The sequence below is a fragment of the Euprymna scolopes genome, unplaced genomic scaffold (assembly GCF_053919585.1).
Source record: "Euprymna scolopes isolate OS-2025 unplaced genomic scaffold, ASM5391958v1 sca7, whole genome shotgun sequence".
In the NCBI taxonomy this organism is placed as follows: domain Eukaryota; kingdom Metazoa; phylum Mollusca; class Cephalopoda; order Sepiida; family Sepiolidae; genus Euprymna; species Euprymna scolopes.
The window spans coordinates 113,392-128,818 of record NW_027633768.1 but is presented as its reverse complement, the minus strand read 5'-3'; the positions used below and the strand labels follow the sequence as shown (position 1 = coordinate 128,818).

At 54.4% G+C, this 15,427-nt stretch overlaps 21 non-coding genes across 21 annotated transcripts; all 21 read right to left on the bottom strand.

The window, feature by feature from the left end:
• Nucleotides 1-56: 56 nt before the first annotated feature.
• On the bottom strand, nucleotides 57-257 carry LOC145275635 (U2 spliceosomal RNA). Its single transcript, XR_013867419.1, has one exon. It is a non-coding gene; the product is annotated as a U2 spliceosomal RNA (small nuclear RNA).
• Nucleotides 258-614: 357 nt separating this feature from the next.
• Nucleotides 615-815, bottom strand: LOC145275634 (U2 spliceosomal RNA). Its single transcript, XR_013867418.1, has one exon. It is a non-coding gene; the product is annotated as a U2 spliceosomal RNA (small nuclear RNA).
• A 357-nt stretch (nucleotides 816-1,172) lies between these two features.
• Nucleotides 1,173-1,373, bottom strand: LOC145275633 (U2 spliceosomal RNA). Its single transcript, XR_013867417.1, has one exon. It is a non-coding gene; the product is annotated as a U2 spliceosomal RNA (small nuclear RNA).
• Nucleotides 1,374-1,730: 357 nt separating this feature from the next.
• LOC145275632 (U2 spliceosomal RNA) lies at nucleotides 1,731-1,931 on the bottom strand. The gene has a single exon (XR_013867416.1). It is a non-coding gene; the product is annotated as a U2 spliceosomal RNA (small nuclear RNA).
• A 357-nt stretch (nucleotides 1,932-2,288) lies between these two features.
• LOC145275630 (U2 spliceosomal RNA) lies at nucleotides 2,289-2,489 on the bottom strand. Its single transcript, XR_013867415.1, has one exon. It is a non-coding gene; the product is annotated as a U2 spliceosomal RNA (small nuclear RNA).
• A 357-nt stretch (nucleotides 2,490-2,846) lies between these two features.
• Nucleotides 2,847-3,047, bottom strand: LOC145275629 (U2 spliceosomal RNA). Its single transcript, XR_013867414.1, has one exon. It is a non-coding gene; the product is annotated as a U2 spliceosomal RNA (small nuclear RNA).
• Nucleotides 3,048-3,404: 357 nt separating this feature from the next.
• Nucleotides 3,405-3,605, bottom strand: LOC145275628 (U2 spliceosomal RNA). Its single transcript, XR_013867413.1, has one exon. It is a non-coding gene; the product is annotated as a U2 spliceosomal RNA (small nuclear RNA).
• A 357-nt stretch (nucleotides 3,606-3,962) lies between these two features.
• On the bottom strand, nucleotides 3,963-4,163 carry LOC145275626 (U2 spliceosomal RNA). Its single transcript, XR_013867411.1, has one exon. It is a non-coding gene; the product is annotated as a U2 spliceosomal RNA (small nuclear RNA).
• Nucleotides 4,164-4,520: 357 nt separating this feature from the next.
• Nucleotides 4,521-4,721, bottom strand: LOC145275625 (U2 spliceosomal RNA). The gene has a single exon (XR_013867410.1). It is a non-coding gene; the product is annotated as a U2 spliceosomal RNA (small nuclear RNA).
• A 357-nt stretch (nucleotides 4,722-5,078) lies between these two features.
• Nucleotides 5,079-5,279, bottom strand: LOC145275624 (U2 spliceosomal RNA). The gene has a single exon (XR_013867409.1). It is a non-coding gene; the product is annotated as a U2 spliceosomal RNA (small nuclear RNA).
• Nucleotides 5,280-5,636: 357 nt separating this feature from the next.
• LOC145275623 (U2 spliceosomal RNA) lies at nucleotides 5,637-5,837 on the bottom strand. The gene has a single exon (XR_013867408.1). It is a non-coding gene; the product is annotated as a U2 spliceosomal RNA (small nuclear RNA).
• A 357-nt stretch (nucleotides 5,838-6,194) lies between these two features.
• On the bottom strand, nucleotides 6,195-6,395 carry LOC145275622 (U2 spliceosomal RNA). The gene has a single exon (XR_013867407.1). It is a non-coding gene; the product is annotated as a U2 spliceosomal RNA (small nuclear RNA).
• Nucleotides 6,396-6,752: 357 nt separating this feature from the next.
• On the bottom strand, nucleotides 6,753-6,953 carry LOC145275621 (U2 spliceosomal RNA). Its single transcript, XR_013867406.1, has one exon. It is a non-coding gene; the product is annotated as a U2 spliceosomal RNA (small nuclear RNA).
• A 357-nt stretch (nucleotides 6,954-7,310) lies between these two features.
• LOC145275619 (U2 spliceosomal RNA) lies at nucleotides 7,311-7,511 on the bottom strand. Its single transcript, XR_013867405.1, has one exon. It is a non-coding gene; the product is annotated as a U2 spliceosomal RNA (small nuclear RNA).
• Nucleotides 7,512-7,868: 357 nt separating this feature from the next.
• Nucleotides 7,869-8,069, bottom strand: LOC145275618 (U2 spliceosomal RNA). The gene has a single exon (XR_013867404.1). It is a non-coding gene; the product is annotated as a U2 spliceosomal RNA (small nuclear RNA).
• A 357-nt stretch (nucleotides 8,070-8,426) lies between these two features.
• Nucleotides 8,427-8,627, bottom strand: LOC145275617 (U2 spliceosomal RNA). The gene has a single exon (XR_013867403.1). It is a non-coding gene; the product is annotated as a U2 spliceosomal RNA (small nuclear RNA).
• A 357-nt stretch (nucleotides 8,628-8,984) lies between these two features.
• Nucleotides 8,985-9,185, bottom strand: LOC145275616 (U2 spliceosomal RNA). Its single transcript, XR_013867402.1, has one exon. It is a non-coding gene; the product is annotated as a U2 spliceosomal RNA (small nuclear RNA).
• A 357-nt stretch (nucleotides 9,186-9,542) lies between these two features.
• LOC145275614 (U2 spliceosomal RNA) lies at nucleotides 9,543-9,743 on the bottom strand. The gene has a single exon (XR_013867400.1). It is a non-coding gene; the product is annotated as a U2 spliceosomal RNA (small nuclear RNA).
• A 357-nt stretch (nucleotides 9,744-10,100) lies between these two features.
• On the bottom strand, nucleotides 10,101-10,301 carry LOC145275613 (U2 spliceosomal RNA). The gene has a single exon (XR_013867399.1). It is a non-coding gene; the product is annotated as a U2 spliceosomal RNA (small nuclear RNA).
• A 357-nt stretch (nucleotides 10,302-10,658) lies between these two features.
• Nucleotides 10,659-10,859, bottom strand: LOC145275612 (U2 spliceosomal RNA). Its single transcript, XR_013867398.1, has one exon. It is a non-coding gene; the product is annotated as a U2 spliceosomal RNA (small nuclear RNA).
• Nucleotides 10,860-11,216: 357 nt separating this feature from the next.
• On the bottom strand, nucleotides 11,217-11,417 carry LOC145275499 (U2 spliceosomal RNA). The gene has a single exon (XR_013867321.1). It is a non-coding gene; the product is annotated as a U2 spliceosomal RNA (small nuclear RNA).
• Nucleotides 11,418-15,427: the final 4,010 nt, after the last annotated feature.

Here is a 15,427-nt window from a genome sequence, read left to right as displayed (position 1 = left end):
AGTCAGTCTGTTTTTGGGATTGCGTTTTCTGACTCTTTCCCGAGCGAGCTGGGGTCAGAATCGGGGCTGTTAACTCCTGGAGGCAGTGCAATACCAGGCCAACCCGTGGAGAAGGGGGAGCAAGCTCCTAACCCTTGACCGAGTTCCAAAAATCAGTTTAATATCGTGATCCCTCCATGCGAGGGACCTATCAGATATTAAGCTGATAAGAACAGATACTACACTTTGATCTTAGCCAGAAGAGGCCGAGAAGCGATAAAGGGGCTCCCTCCGGGGCCGGGGTCGTCAGTGGACCGGTCCGGGCGGCAAAGGTTGCGGGCAGAGCGACAACGACCCCCCTACCCCCGGCCCCTCTCTACTAGTGGAAGCGTCGATCGCAGGCAGCGGCCAAGGAGGGCCGCCCGCCCGCCTCCGTCATCCAGCTAATGAGACCAACGAACGGTCCATCCAGCCGAGCGGACCGAACCGAAAGCGAACGAAAGCAAAGCCAGCAACAACTAAGTAAAGGGAAGTAAGGACCAACAAAGTCGTTTAGTTTAGTAGTAAGATCAAAGTAGTAGTCAGTCTGTTTTTGGGATTGCGTTTTCTGACTCTTTCCCGAGCGAGCTGGGGTCAGAATCGGGGCTGTTAACTCCTGGAGGCAGTGCAATACCAGGCCAACCCGTGGAGAAGGGGGAGCAAGCTCCTAACCCTTGACCGAGTTCCAAAAATCAGTTTAATATCGTGATCCCTCCATGCGAGGGACCTATCAGATATTAAGCTGATAAGAACAGATACTACACTTTGATCTTAGCCAGAAGAGGCCGAGAAGCGATAAAGGGGCTCCCTCCGGGGCCGGGGTCGTCAGTGGACCGGTCCGGGCGGCAAAGGTTGCGGGCAGAGCGACAACGACCCCCCTACCCCCGGCCCCTCTCTACTAGTGGAAGCGTCGATCGCAGGCAGCGGCCAAGGAGGGCCGCCCGCCCGCCTCCGTCATCCAGCTAATGAGACCAACGAACGGTCCATCCAGCCGAGCGGACCGAACCGAAAGCGAACGAAAGCAAAGCCAGCAACAACTAAGTAAAGGGAAGTAAGGACCAACAAAGTCGTTTAGTTTAGTAGTAAGATCAAAGTAGTAGTCAGTCTGTTTTTGGGATTGCGTTTTCTGACTCTTTCCCGAGCGAGCTGGGGTCAGAATCGGGGCTGTTAACTCCTGGAGGCAGTGCAATACCAGGCCAACCCGTGGAGAAGGGGGAGCAAGCTCCTAACCCTTGACCGAGTTCCAAAAATCAGTTTAATATCGTGATCCCTCCATGCGAGGGACCTATCAGATATTAAGCTGATAAGAACAGATACTACACTTTGATCTTAGCCAGAAGAGGCCGAGAAGCGATAAAGGGGCTCCCTCCGGGGCCGGGGTCGTCAGTGGACCGGTCCGGGCGGCAAAGGTTGCGGGCAGAGCGACAACGACCCCCCTACCCCCGGCCCCTCTCTACTAGTGGAAGCGTCGATCGCAGGCAGCGGCCAAGGAGGGCCGCCCGCCCGCCTCCGTCATCCAGCTAATGAGACCAACGAACGGTCCATCCAGCCGAGCGGACCGAACCGAAAGCGAACGAAAGCAAAGCCAGCAACAACTAAGTAAAGGGAAGTAAGGACCAACAAAGTCGTTTAGTTTAGTAGTAAGATCAAAGTAGTAGTCAGTCTGTTTTTGGGATTGCGTTTTCTGACTCTTTCCCGAGCGAGCTGGGGTCAGAATCGGGGCTGTTAACTCCTGGAGGCAGTGCAATACCAGGCCAACCCGTGGAGAAGGGGGAGCAAGCTCCTAACCCTTGACCGAGTTCCAAAAATCAGTTTAATATCGTGATCCCTCCATGCGAGGGACCTATCAGATATTAAGCTGATAAGAACAGATACTACACTTTGATCTTAGCCAGAAGAGGCCGAGAAGCGATAAAGGGGCTCCCTCCGGGGCCGGGGTCGTCAGTGGACCGGTCCGGGCGGCAAAGGTTGCGGGCAGAGCGACAACGACCCCCCTACCCCCGGCCCCTCTCTACTAGTGGAAGCGTCGATCGCAGGCAGCGGCCAAGGAGGGCCGCCCGCCCGCCTCCGTCATCCAGCTAATGAGACCAACGAACGGTCCATCCAGCCGAGCGGACCGAACCGAAAGCGAACGAAAGCAAAGCCAGCAACAACTAAGTAAAGGGAAGTAAGGACCAACAAAGTCGTTTAGTTTAGTAGTAAGATCAAAGTAGTAGTCAGTCTGTTTTTGGGATTGCGTTTTCTGACTCTTTCCCGAGCGAGCTGGGGTCAGAATCGGGGCTGTTAACTCCTGGAGGCAGTGCAATACCAGGCCAACCCGTGGAGAAGGGGGAGCAAGCTCCTAACCCTTGACCGAGTTCCAAAAATCAGTTTAATATCGTGATCCCTCCATGCGAGGGACCTATCAGATATTAAGCTGATAAGAACAGATACTACACTTTGATCTTAGCCAGAAGAGGCCGAGAAGCGATAAAGGGGCTCCCTCCGGGGCCGGGGTCGTCAGTGGACCGGTCCGGGCGGCAAAGGTTGCGGGCAGAGCGACAACGACCCCCCTACCCCCGGCCCCTCTCTACTAGTGGAAGCGTCGATCGCAGGCAGCGGCCAAGGAGGGCCGCCCGCCCGCCTCCGTCATCCAGCTAATGAGACCAACGAACGGTCCATCCAGCCGAGCGGACCGAACCGAAAGCGAACGAAAGCAAAGCCAGCAACAACTAAGTAAAGGGAAGTAAGGACCAACAAAGTCGTTTAGTTTAGTAGTAAGATCAAAGTAGTAGTCAGTCTGTTTTTGGGATTGCGTTTTCTGACTCTTTCCCGAGCGAGCTGGGGTCAGAATCGGGGCTGTTAACTCCTGGAGGCAGTGCAATACCAGGCCAACCCGTGGAGAAGGGGGAGCAAGCTCCTAACCCTTGACCGAGTTCCAAAAATCAGTTTAATATCGTGATCCCTCCATGCGAGGGACCTATCAGATATTAAGCTGATAAGAACAGATACTACACTTTGATCTTAGCCAGAAGAGGCCGAGAAGCGATAAAGGGGCTCCCTCCGGGGCCGGGGTCGTCAGTGGACCGGTCCGGGCGGCAAAGGTTGCGGGCAGAGCGACAACGACCCCCCTACCCCCGGCCCCTCTCTACTAGTGGAAGCGTCGATCGCAGGCAGCGGCCAAGGAGGGCCGCCCGCCCGCCTCCGTCATCCAGCTAATGAGACCAACGAACGGTCCATCCAGCCGAGCGGACCGAACCGAAAGCGAACGAAAGCAAAGCCAGCAACAACTAAGTAAAGGGAAGTAAGGACCAACAAAGTCGTTTAGTTTAGTAGTAAGATCAAAGTAGTAGTCAGTCTGTTTTTGGGATTGCGTTTTCTGACTCTTTCCCGAGCGAGCTGGGGTCAGAATCGGGGCTGTTAACTCCTGGAGGCAGTGCAATACCAGGCCAACCCGTGGAGAAGGGGGAGCAAGCTCCTAACCCTTGACCGAGTTCCAAAAATCAGTTTAATATCGTGATCCCTCCATGCGAGGGACCTATCAGATATTAAGCTGATAAGAACAGATACTACACTTTGATCTTAGCCAGAAGAGGCCGAGAAGCGATAAAGGGGCTCCCTCCGGGGCCGGGGTCGTCAGTGGACCGGTCCGGGCGGCAAAGGTTGCGGGCAGAGCGACAACGACCCCCCTACCCCCGGCCCCTCTCTACTAGTGGAAGCGTCGATCGCAGGCAGCGGCCAAGGAGGGCCGCCCGCCCGCCTCCGTCATCCAGCTAATGAGACCAACGAACGGTCCATCCAGCCGAGCGGACCGAACCGAAAGCGAACGAAAGCAAAGCCAGCAACAACTAAGTAAAGGGAAGTAAGGACCAACAAAGTCGTTTAGTTTAGTAGTAAGATCAAAGTAGTAGTCAGTCTGTTTTTGGGATTGCGTTTTCTGACTCTTTCCCGAGCGAGCTGGGGTCAGAATCGGGGCTGTTAACTCCTGGAGGCAGTGCAATACCAGGCCAACCCGTGGAGAAGGGGGAGCAAGCTCCTAACCCTTGACCGAGTTCCAAAAATCAGTTTAATATCGTGATCCCTCCATGCGAGGGACCTATCAGATATTAAGCTGATAAGAACAGATACTACACTTTGATCTTAGCCAGAAGAGGCCGAGAAGCGATAAAGGGGCTCCCTCCGGGGCCGGGGTCGTCAGTGGACCGGTCCGGGCGGCAAAGGTTGCGGGCAGAGCGACAACGACCCCCCTACCCCCGGCCCCTCTCTACTAGTGGAAGCGTCGATCGCAGGCAGCGGCCAAGGAGGGCCGCCCGCCCGCCTCCGTCATCCAGCTAATGAGACCAACGAACGGTCCATCCAGCCGAGCGGACCGAACCGAAAGCGAACGAAAGCAAAGCCAGCAACAACTAAGTAAAGGGAAGTAAGGACCAACAAAGTCGTTTAGTTTAGTAGTAAGATCAAAGTAGTAGTCAGTCTGTTTTTGGGATTGCGTTTTCTGACTCTTTCCCGAGCGAGCTGGGGTCAGAATCGGGGCTGTTAACTCCTGGAGGCAGTGCAATACCAGGCCAACCCGTGGAGAAGGGGGAGCAAGCTCCTAACCCTTGACCGAGTTCCAAAAATCAGTTTAATATCGTGATCCCTCCATGCGAGGGACCTATCAGATATTAAGCTGATAAGAACAGATACTACACTTTGATCTTAGCCAGAAGAGGCCGAGAAGCGATAAAGGGGCTCCCTCCGGGGCCGGGGTCGTCAGTGGACCGGTCCGGGCGGCAAAGGTTGCGGGCAGAGCGACAACGACCCCCCTACCCCCGGCCCCTCTCTACTAGTGGAAGCGTCGATCGCAGGCAGCGGCCAAGGAGGGCCGCCCGCCCGCCTCCGTCATCCAGCTAATGAGACCAACGAACGGTCCATCCAGCCGAGCGGACCGAACCGAAAGCGAACGAAAGCAAAGCCAGCAACAACTAAGTAAAGGGAAGTAAGGACCAACAAAGTCGTTTAGTTTAGTAGTAAGATCAAAGTAGTAGTCAGTCTGTTTTTGGGATTGCGTTTTCTGACTCTTTCCCGAGCGAGCTGGGGTCAGAATCGGGGCTGTTAACTCCTGGAGGCAGTGCAATACCAGGCCAACCCGTGGAGAAGGGGGAGCAAGCTCCTAACCCTTGACCGAGTTCCAAAAATCAGTTTAATATCGTGATCCCTCCATGCGAGGGACCTATCAGATATTAAGCTGATAAGAACAGATACTACACTTTGATCTTAGCCAGAAGAGGCCGAGAAGCGATAAAGGGGCTCCCTCCGGGGCCGGGGTCGTCAGTGGACCGGTCCGGGCGGCAAAGGTTGCGGGCAGAGCGACAACGACCCCCCTACCCCCGGCCCCTCTCTACTAGTGGAAGCGTCGATCGCAGGCAGCGGCCAAGGAGGGCCGCCCGCCCGCCTCCGTCATCCAGCTAATGAGACCAACGAACGGTCCATCCAGCCGAGCGGACCGAACCGAAAGCGAACGAAAGCAAAGCCAGCAACAACTAAGTAAAGGGAAGTAAGGACCAACAAAGTCGTTTAGTTTAGTAGTAAGATCAAAGTAGTAGTCAGTCTGTTTTTGGGATTGCGTTTTCTGACTCTTTCCCGAGCGAGCTGGGGTCAGAATCGGGGCTGTTAACTCCTGGAGGCAGTGCAATACCAGGCCAACCCGTGGAGAAGGGGGAGCAAGCTCCTAACCCTTGACCGAGTTCCAAAAATCAGTTTAATATCGTGATCCCTCCATGCGAGGGACCTATCAGATATTAAGCTGATAAGAACAGATACTACACTTTGATCTTAGCCAGAAGAGGCCGAGAAGCGATAAAGGGGCTCCCTCCGGGGCCGGGGTCGTCAGTGGACCGGTCCGGGCGGCAAAGGTTGCGGGCAGAGCGACAACGACCCCCCTACCCCCGGCCCCTCTCTACTAGTGGAAGCGTCGATCGCAGGCAGCGGCCAAGGAGGGCCGCCCGCCCGCCTCCGTCATCCAGCTAATGAGACCAACGAACGGTCCATCCAGCCGAGCGGACCGAACCGAAAGCGAACGAAAGCAAAGCCAGCAACAACTAAGTAAAGGGAAGTAAGGACCAACAAAGTCGTTTAGTTTAGTAGTAAGATCAAAGTAGTAGTCAGTCTGTTTTTGGGATTGCGTTTTCTGACTCTTTCCCGAGCGAGCTGGGGTCAGAATCGGGGCTGTTAACTCCTGGAGGCAGTGCAATACCAGGCCAACCCGTGGAGAAGGGGGAGCAAGCTCCTAACCCTTGACCGAGTTCCAAAAATCAGTTTAATATCGTGATCCCTCCATGCGAGGGACCTATCAGATATTAAGCTGATAAGAACAGATACTACACTTTGATCTTAGCCAGAAGAGGCCGAGAAGCGATAAAGGGGCTCCCTCCGGGGCCGGGGTCGTCAGTGGACCGGTCCGGGCGGCAAAGGTTGCGGGCAGAGCGACAACGACCCCCCTACCCCCGGCCCCTCTCTACTAGTGGAAGCGTCGATCGCAGGCAGCGGCCAAGGAGGGCCGCCCGCCCGCCTCCGTCATCCAGCTAATGAGACCAACGAACGGTCCATCCAGCCGAGCGGACCGAACCGAAAGCGAACGAAAGCAAAGCCAGCAACAACTAAGTAAAGGGAAGTAAGGACCAACAAAGTCGTTTAGTTTAGTAGTAAGATCAAAGTAGTAGTCAGTCTGTTTTTGGGATTGCGTTTTCTGACTCTTTCCCGAGCGAGCTGGGGTCAGAATCGGGGCTGTTAACTCCTGGAGGCAGTGCAATACCAGGCCAACCCGTGGAGAAGGGGGAGCAAGCTCCTAACCCTTGACCGAGTTCCAAAAATCAGTTTAATATCGTGATCCCTCCATGCGAGGGACCTATCAGATATTAAGCTGATAAGAACAGATACTACACTTTGATCTTAGCCAGAAGAGGCCGAGAAGCGATAAAGGGGCTCCCTCCGGGGCCGGGGTCGTCAGTGGACCGGTCCGGGCGGCAAAGGTTGCGGGCAGAGCGACAACGACCCCCCTACCCCCGGCCCCTCTCTACTAGTGGAAGCGTCGATCGCAGGCAGCGGCCAAGGAGGGCCGCCCGCCCGCCTCCGTCATCCAGCTAATGAGACCAACGAACGGTCCATCCAGCCGAGCGGACCGAACCGAAAGCGAACGAAAGCAAAGCCAGCAACAACTAAGTAAAGGGAAGTAAGGACCAACAAAGTCGTTTAGTTTAGTAGTAAGATCAAAGTAGTAGTCAGTCTGTTTTTGGGATTGCGTTTTCTGACTCTTTCCCGAGCGAGCTGGGGTCAGAATCGGGGCTGTTAACTCCTGGAGGCAGTGCAATACCAGGCCAACCCGTGGAGAAGGGGGAGCAAGCTCCTAACCCTTGACCGAGTTCCAAAAATCAGTTTAATATCGTGATCCCTCCATGCGAGGGACCTATCAGATATTAAGCTGATAAGAACAGATACTACACTTTGATCTTAGCCAGAAGAGGCCGAGAAGCGATAAAGGGGCTCCCTCCGGGGCCGGGGTCGTCAGTGGACCGGTCCGGGCGGCAAAGGTTGCGGGCAGAGCGACAACGACCCCCCTACCCCCGGCCCCTCTCTACTAGTGGAAGCGTCGATCGCAGGCAGCGGCCAAGGAGGGCCGCCCGCCCGCCTCCGTCATCCAGCTAATGAGACCAACGAACGGTCCATCCAGCCGAGCGGACCGAACCGAAAGCGAACGAAAGCAAAGCCAGCAACAACTAAGTAAAGGGAAGTAAGGACCAACAAAGTCGTTTAGTTTAGTAGTAAGATCAAAGTAGTAGTCAGTCTGTTTTTGGGATTGCGTTTTCTGACTCTTTCCCGAGCGAGCTGGGGTCAGAATCGGGGCTGTTAACTCCTGGAGGCAGTGCAATACCAGGCCAACCCGTGGAGAAGGGGGAGCAAGCTCCTAACCCTTGACCGAGTTCCAAAAATCAGTTTAATATCGTGATCCCTCCATGCGAGGGACCTATCAGATATTAAGCTGATAAGAACAGATACTACACTTTGATCTTAGCCAGAAGAGGCCGAGAAGCGATAAAGGGGCTCCCTCCGGGGCCGGGGTCGTCAGTGGACCGGTCCGGGCGGCAAAGGTTGCGGGCAGAGCGACAACGACCCCCCTACCCCCGGCCCCTCTCTACTAGTGGAAGCGTCGATCGCAGGCAGCGGCCAAGGAGGGCCGCCCGCCCGCCTCCGTCATCCAGCTAATGAGACCAACGAACGGTCCATCCAGCCGAGCGGACCGAACCGAAAGCGAACGAAAGCAAAGCCAGCAACAACTAAGTAAAGGGAAGTAAGGACCAACAAAGTCGTTTAGTTTAGTAGTAAGATCAAAGTAGTAGTCAGTCTGTTTTTGGGATTGCGTTTTCTGACTCTTTCCCGAGCGAGCTGGGGTCAGAATCGGGGCTGTTAACTCCTGGAGGCAGTGCAATACCAGGCCAACCCGTGGAGAAGGGGGAGCAAGCTCCTAACCCTTGACCGAGTTCCAAAAATCAGTTTAATATCGTGATCCCTCCATGCGAGGGACCTATCAGATATTAAGCTGATAAGAACAGATACTACACTTTGATCTTAGCCAGAAGAGGCCGAGAAGCGATAAAGGGGCTCCCTCCGGGGCCGGGGTCGTCAGTGGACCGGTCCGGGCGGCAAAGGTTGCGGGCAGAGCGACAACGACCCCCCTACCCCCGGCCCCTCTCTACTAGTGGAAGCGTCGATCGCAGGCAGCGGCCAAGGAGGGCCGCCCGCCCGCCTCCGTCATCCAGCTAATGAGACCAACGAACGGTCCATCCAGCCGAGCGGACCGAACCGAAAGCGAACGAAAGCAAAGCCAGCAACAACTAAGTAAAGGGAAGTAAGGACCAACAAAGTCGTTTAGTTTAGTAGTAAGATCAAAGTAGTAGTCAGTCTGTTTTTGGGATTGCGTTTTCTGACTCTTTCCCGAGCGAGCTGGGGTCAGAATCGGGGCTGTTAACTCCTGGAGGCAGTGCAATACCAGGCCAACCCGTGGAGAAGGGGGAGCAAGCTCCTAACCCTTGACCGAGTTCCAAAAATCAGTTTAATATCGTGATCCCTCCATGCGAGGGACCTATCAGATATTAAGCTGATAAGAACAGATACTACACTTTGATCTTAGCCAGAAGAGGCCGAGAAGCGATAAAGGGGCTCCCTCCGGGGCCGGGGTCGTCAGTGGACCGGTCCGGGCGGCAAAGGTTGCGGGCAGAGCGACAACGACCCCCCTACCCCCGGCCCCTCTCTACTAGTGGAAGCGTCGATCGCAGGCAGCGGCCAAGGAGGGCCGCCCGCCCGCCTCCGTCATCCAGCTAATGAGACCAACGAACGGTCCATCCAGCCGAGCGGACCGAACCGAAAGCGAACGAAAGCAAAGCCAGCAACAACTAAGTAAAGGGAAGTAAGGACCAACAAAGTCGTTTAGTTTAGTAGTAAGATCAAAGTAGTAGTCAGTCTGTTTTTGGGATTGCGTTTTCTGACTCTTTCCCGAGCGAGCTGGGGTCAGAATCGGGGCTGTTAACTCCTGGAGGCAGTGCAATACCAGGCCAACCCGTGGAGAAGGGGGAGCAAGCTCCTAACCCTTGACCGAGTTCCAAAAATCAGTTTAATATCGTGATCCCTCCATGCGAGGGACCTATCAGATATTAAGCTGATAAGAACAGATACTACACTTTGATCTTAGCCAGAAGAGGCCGAGAAGCGATAAAGGGGCTCCCTCCGGGGCCGGGGTCGTCAGTGGACCGGTCCGGGCGGCAAAGGTTGCGGGCAGAGCGACAACGACCCCCCTACCCCCGGCCCCTCTCTACTAGTGGAAGCGTCGATCGCAGGCAGCGGCCAAGGAGGGCCGCCCGCCCGCCTCCGTCATCCAGCTAATGAGACCAACGAACGGTCCATCCAGCCGAGCGGACCGAACCGAAAGCGAACGAAAGCAAAGCCAGCAACAACTAAGTAAAGGGAAGTAAGGACCAACAAAGTCGTTTAGTTTAGTAGTAAGATCAAAGTAGTAGTCAGTCTGTTTTTGGGATTGCGTTTTCTGACTCTTTCCCGAGCGAGCTGGGGTCAGAATCGGGGCTGTTAACTCCTGGAGGCAGTGCAATACCAGGCCAACCCGTGGAGAAGGGGGAGCAAGCTCCTAACCCTTGACCGAGTTCCAAAAATCAGTTTAATATCGTGATCCCTCCATGCGAGGGACCTATCAGATATTAAGCTGATAAGAACAGATACTACACTTTGATCTTAGCCAGAAGAGGCCGAGAAGCGATAAAGGGGCTCCCTCCGGGGCCGGGGTCGTCAGTGGACCGGTCCGGGCGGCAAAGGTTGCGGGCAGAGCGACAACGACCCCCCTACCCCCGGCCCCTCTCTACTAGTGGAAGCGTCGATCGCAGGCAGCGGCCAAGGAGGGCCGCCCGCCCGCCTCCGTCATCCAGCTAATGAGACCAACGAACGGTCCATCCAGCCGAGCGGACCGAACCGAAAGCGAACGAAAGCAAAGCCAGCAACAACTAAGTAAAGGGAAGTAAGGACCAACAAAGTCGTTTAGTTTAGTAGTAAGATCAAAGTAGTAGTCAGTCTGTTTTTGGGATTGCGTTTTCTGACTCTTTCCCGAGCGAGCTGGGGTCAGAATCGGGGCTGTTAACTCCTGGAGGCAGTGCAATACCAGGCCAACCCGTGGAGAAGGGGGAGCAAGCTCCTAACCCTTGACCGAGTTCCAAAAATCAGTTTAATATCGTGATCCCTCCATGCGAGGGACCTATCAGATATTAAGCTGATAAGAACAGATACTACACTTTGATCTTAGCCAGAAGAGGCCGAGAAGCGATAAAGGGGCTCCCTCCGGGGCCGGGGTCGTCAGTGGACCGGTCCGGGCGGCAAAGGTTGCGGGCAGAGCGACAACGACCCCCCTACCCCCGGCCCCTCTCTACTAGTGGAAGCGTCGATCGCAGGCAGCGGCCAAGGAGGGCCGCCCGCCCGCCTCCGTCATCCAGCTAATGAGACCAACGAACGGTCCATCCAGCCGAGCGGACCGAACCGAAAGCGAACGAAAGCAAAGCCAGCAACAACTAAGTAAAGGGAAGTAAGGACCAACAAAGTCGTTTAGTTTAGTAGTAAGATCAAAGTAGTAGTCAGTCTGTTTTTGGGATTGCGTTTTCTGACTCTTTCCCGAGCGAGCTGGGGTCAGAATCGGGGCTGTTAACTCCTGGAGGCAGTGCAATACCAGGCCAACCCGTGGAGAAGGGGGAGCAAGCTCCTAACCCTTGACCGAGTTCCAAAAATCAGTTTAATATCGTGATCCCTCCATGCGAGGGACCTATCAGATATTAAGCTGATAAGAACAGATACTACACTTTGATCTTAGCCAGAAGAGGCCGAGAATTTATTTAGTCGTTACGGCCCCGACCTTGGCATTATCTACTGCCAAGGCCTTATTTGGGGTCCGTAACAACTTAGGCACCAGGGCCAAGTAGGGGGGTGTGGGGAAAAAAGAAATCGGGTCTTGACTAAAGCTAACGCTAGACTTGTACTGAAAGACAAGTTCTTTATTAAAAGACTACACTAGAGAACTATCATTCTACAATTCGCCTTACATTCTTACCAGGACCTATTTAAAAAACAAAACTAATTCTCCCCAGCTTAACGGGATGGCAGGCGACCTTCATACATTCTGTAATAATAAAAAAAGTGTATTTACATAAAACAAAACAAAAAATATATGTACAAACAAAAGTTTTTTTTTTTTTTTTTTTTTTTTTTTTTTTTTTTTTTTTTTTTTTTTTTAAAAATAAATGGGGGTGAGATGAAGGGGAGGGGGGCAAGCTAAAATACACCCAAAAAGAAAGAAAAAGAAAACAACTTAACAAAATGCCTATGGGGGCGGATTAGTAAGGGACCCTCCCATCCTACTCTCTACTCGTTAGTGGAACGCCCACTGTCTTCCGGTCCCCTCCCCGAAGGGAAAGGTGAAAGCAAGCAGGTCGCTCCCTAGTGGGGAATGGAGGATCTACGGGACAGCAAAAACTGCTGGTGAAAAAATAACTTGTGGAGGGGGTTCGTCGGGAATGGACGGCGTCTTCCAAGATAAAAATGCATAAGGGGCAACAAAGGCCGGGGACAAAACAAACAAGTGGGAGTGGGCATCTTTGGAAGCTCTCCTAGTGCCGAATAAAAATAAATCAGGGACCGGATCGACACACATACATCCCTAGTCTAGGCCCTAATAAAGATACTCATCTTCCACTCGAAGTGGTTACCATCTCCTAACTAACCCTAGCTTCTACCCATGGACAAGAGTAAACTCTTGTTTAACAAATACATTGGGGTGGGTTCCGAGTATAGAAAACACCAACCCCAGCACCCTAGGACCAATTCTAACCAGGGGGAAGCACGAACTCGAACCTGGCTCCTCGTCGGATGCACAAACTAGTGTTGTGCACCCATCTTCTATCAAAGTCGATGCGGGGCAACCTTTCCCAATCGCATCTGATTTTCGTTTTAAGTTGGTGCTTAAAACGAACAACCAGATCCCGATCGGAAACAGACTGCCCCTCATAGACGATGTCTAGACGTGAAACCCACGTCACTAACCTAGCTACGGCTAGTATCGCTAGAAACACCAACCGTTTCTCCCTAGAAAACGGCGGGTCCACATTATCGACCACATACGCTAAATCAAGTGGCACCGACCGCTCGGGGTCGATGCGAGCCGTTACCTCTTCGACATACCTCCAGAGACTCCGCACCCCGCTGCAAAGAAAGAACGCGTGTTCCCTCGTCTCATCCTCCTCCTCGTCATTGCAGCGGGGGCACGGGGGATAATAAAATTCTCTATCCCGGCAATCTCTGGCAAGTCGGTCGAAAAGTGGCAACGCGTCCCGGACCAGTCTCCACGTTACTGAAAATTCTGAATTATTTAAATGACTGCTGGCAGGCGCCCAACTCCACAGCGAGAGAACCTCCTCCCCCGACAGATGTAGCCGCTCCACCAGCGGATCGTTAGCGGTCCCCACCACTAGATCCCGATACAGCCTCCTCCTAGACCGCGCAAGGTCACTGGACCCCGGCAACGCCCTAAGGGCAGCCCGGCACTCGGTGAAGAAACGCGAATCCCCTGCTGGTCTTCTGCGACCTTCAGCGGCAGGGGCGGATACGAGCTGCGGAAAAGCCTGTTCCACCGCTGGTACCCAGTGCGTCTCCTCTAACAGTGTACGACTCAGGAACGCCAGTCTTTCAGCATGCTTGTGACTTTTCAAGTCCGGCATTCCCAAGCCTCCCTCGCCAAGTTTCTGCGTACAGACCTGTCTACGGACATACGGCTTTCCTCCTTTCCACAGCAGTTTAAAAAGGAGGCGCTCTAAAGCCTTACAGCGGTCCGCAGGCAGGGGAAGAACAGATAAACGGTAAAGGATCAGCGGAAACACGTAAGTGGCGCATGCCTCCGCACGACCCTTCAAGGACAACCTCCTTCGAATCCAAGACACGACCGACGATTCGACCTTCGTCTGTACCTCCGACCAATTCTTGTCCAACTGGAGATCCGGCCCGAACCACACGCCGAGGATCTTAACCGGGCCATCAGTCCAGCCGAACGCACCTGGAAGCGAGTTTACCCCGGTCCAGGCGCTCAACCGCAGGCCGACGGACTTGCTGCGATTGATCACGGCCCCTGTAACAACTTCGTACTCAGCGATCGCCTCTATCACCGCTTCGATGTCGTTACGACAAGCTGCGAAAACGGTGACGTCATCAGCGTACGCGGACACCCTGGCAAATCGGCCGCCAGGTAGAGCAATGCCGCGTAGGACTGGTCTCGCCGCCTCGTCCCTTAATTTGCGAAGGAAGGGCTCCAACGCCAGGACATAGAGCAGAGGCGACAGCGGACAGCCCTGCCGCACCGACCGAGAGACCCCAAAGGACTCCGACAACCTACCGTTGACTTGCACCACTACCGCGGGATCACGATACAGAGCAGAGACCCACTTGCGGAAGTCCGGACCAAAGCCGGCGGTTTCCACAACAGACCTCAGGAACCCATGGTCCACCCTATCGAACGCCTTGGACTGATCCAAATTGATCAGCGCGGCTTCCGTGTCGTCTTCTAAACCCTCTAAGATCAAGCGCACCAGGTGCAAGTTGTTCTGAATTGATCGACCCTTCACAGCGTAATTCTGATCCGGTTCGATCAAGTCACCGATAACAACCTGCATCCGGTTTGCGAGAACGCGAGCCAAAATCTTCACGTCTGCGTTAAGCAGAGTGATCGGCCTGTAATCGTCTAGATTCCCCCCTCCAGGTTGGTTCCCCTTCTTCAGAAGCGTGACCACTCCTTTGGTTACCTGTCTCGGGATCGAGCCCGTGACAAACCAGTGGTTAAACACGCCCGTCAGAAGGGGCACAAACATGGGCGACAGCCTCAAGAACAATTCATAGGGCAAACCATCAAGTCCCGGAGATTTGTTGAGGCCTACCTGCTTCAACGCAGTAATGACCTCACGCTCCGTAACCATCCCCTCGCAGCTAGCCGCTCGGTCCGCAGTAAGGCGGGGCGAGCCAGCCAAATAGCCGCCAAACTCCTGGCCGCGGAGTCTGGGTAGTTGGGTGAATCGCTCCTCCAGATGTTGTCGAAACCCGTTGCAGATCTCCCGCGCCGACACGAGAGAGCGCCCTTCCAGGTCTTTCACTTCCCGAATGTACCCATCCGAACCACGTCTTAAAGCAGCCCCACGCTCAACAGCGTCAACGTTCGCGGCTTCGTTGGAGACTCTTTTTAACCTAGCTCTAACTACCTGACCTGTGTATCGCTCGCTAGCCAAGCGATTCAGGTCCTCCTTTACTAGAGCTAGTTCTAGGGAATCCCCCCCTGCCACCGCCCGGGTCAGTCTATCGTCTAAGTGCCTTTTGGTCCGAGCCCTAACTAACGCGAGGCTTTGGCTATAGTGGACACAAAAGCGCCTAATGGTGACCTTAAGCTTAACCCACCAGCTACTCCCGGTAACCGCCCCCACTAACTCCCTCTGGATTAGTGTTGTCAGCCGCTCCCGGAAGTCTTCCGACTCCAACAAGGAGGCGTTCAACTTCCAGTAGCCAGCCAACCTAGGCCTATTACCTAACTTCAAACGGGCCAACACGAGTTTGTGGTCCGAATGACCTAGCCAGTGGAACGTGGGACAAGATAGAAAATCTACGTCGCCCCTTCTAATTAACATCCTGTCCAAGTATGTACTTGGACTGGAGGCCGCACTAGTATGCCACGTCCACATCTCCCTCCCGGGGTGATCCAGACGGAACCTATCGACCAGATCGCACGAGGCCATCAGGTCAGACAGGCTGCTTTCACACCAACCCGACCCTCTAACCCCCCCGACCTTATCTATGCTGGGGTCCAGGACGGCAT